Source organism: Chiloscyllium plagiosum, chromosome 41, assembly GCF_004010195.1.
Source record: "Chiloscyllium plagiosum isolate BGI_BamShark_2017 chromosome 41, ASM401019v2, whole genome shotgun sequence".
Taxonomy (NCBI): Eukaryota; Metazoa; Chordata; class Chondrichthyes; order Orectolobiformes; family Hemiscylliidae; genus Chiloscyllium; species Chiloscyllium plagiosum.
Window position 1 is genome coordinate 9,442,973 of NC_057750.1, and position 1,916 is coordinate 9,444,888.

Here is a 1,916-nt window from a genome sequence, read left to right on the forward strand (position 1 = left end):
GACAGTGTCTTGCAAATTTTTTTAAACAAACCTCCACACGCTTCCCGGTGACAAAGGGTCACAGCGAATGCCATCTGCTTCACCCTGACCCTTGGGGAGAGAGTCAAGGTTCACCATGCTCCCCTCCCCCCCACCCCCCATCCGCAACCCTGACCACAAATCTCTGGCGGCAGTGACTGCCTCGACTGCCCCCCCCCAGTCACCCTTGCCTGGTGAAGGGTCATATCTGGTGCCCACCAGATCCCGGTGAGGGAAAGGACATGGCACTGCCCCGTCGCCCGAGCTCTGGCACCACTGGGATCGCCCCATCCACCCGTCGCCGGGTAAAACCACACCATCCGTTCCAATTTGAGGGGTGGAGGGTGGCGAGGACGGGGGGTGGAGGTATGGGGAGTGGAAAGGAATGGGAGGGGGGGTCTGTGTCAGCCAGGAATGTCGCATCTGGTGGTTGCTTATTTTGACTCCCTCAGTGGGTATTTCCCAGATTACCTGAGAGTGGGAAGCCTGGGAATAAACTCCCAGGGACAGAGTCACAAGCAAGTGGAGACAATGAATTAAATTCCAGTTTCGACTGCACTCCTGGGTATGTTATTCTATATATAAATGCCCCAAACCCTCGATTAAATTCCAGTCTGTAACTCCCTCCCGGGTATCTGTTATTCTATATATAAATCCCCTGAACCCCTCAGTTAGATTCCAGTCTGTAACTCACTCCCAGGTAGCTGTTATTCTATATATAAACCCCCCGAACTCCTCAATCAGATTCCAGTCTGTAACTCACTTCCAGGCAGCTGTTATTCTGTCTATAACCCCCCCGAATCCCTCAGTTAGATTCCAGTCTGTAACACACTCCTGAGTAACGGTTATTCCATATCTAAAACCCCAAAACCCTCGCTTAGATTCCAGTCTGTAACTCACTTCCAGGTATCTGTTAATTTGTGTATAAACCATCTCGAAACCTTTCATTAGTTTCCAGTCTATATCTCACTCCTGGGTATCTGTTATTCTAAATATAAACCCCACTGAATCCCTCGATTAGATTCCAGCCTGTAACTCCCTCCTGGGTAGTTCTCATTCTGTATATAAATCACACTCCCCCCACCCCCCCAACAAAATAGTCAGTTAGATTCCTGGCTGTTTTTCTATTTCTTAATGTCCAAAACTGACAGTTAAACTGCTCCCAGGTCTTTATGCAACGAAATGAGGAAGATATGTGCAGTACCGTGGCTCAGTTGTTAGCACTGCTGCCTCACAGTGCTAAGGACCCGGGTTCGATTCCACCCTCGGGTGACTGTCTGTGTGGAGTTTGCACATTCTCCCCGTGTCTGTGTGGGTTTCCTCCGGGTGCTCCGGTTTCCTCCTGCAATCCAAAGATGTGCAGGTTAGGGTGGATTGGCCGTGGGAAATTGCCCAGGGATGTACAGGCTGGGTGGGTTAACCAATGATACGCACCCATTACAGACTCAATGGGCTGAATGGTCTCTTACTGTGCTGTATGCATTCTATACACCTGAGGGGGAGGCCTCCCTTGGTTGGAAAGTAGTACAGTGGGTTGGGTGAAAGTACTGCCAGTCTGTGGTGAAACACCACACAGACAGTGGTGAAACCTCCCAGTGGGTACAGGGCTGTCCATGATCCGCAGTTGGCTTCCTCATCTCTGCCAAGCTGGCCTGTAAGTGACTCCTGTCCAGAGATACTCAGCCAGACTGGGATAATTTTCCTGCTATTCCTGGACGCGGGAGAATGGAATCAACAATGGTTTCTCCTCCTGCTGCCGCATGGTCATCTCCAGTGTCCCACCAAGGGGTGACCCTTGATCCCTGTCCTCATCCACCTGCTGCCCCTGGGTGATGCCATCTCTGAAGGTTCACGTGGCATGTCTGACCCCCTTCATCGTCAATTTCCAGAGATGGCGT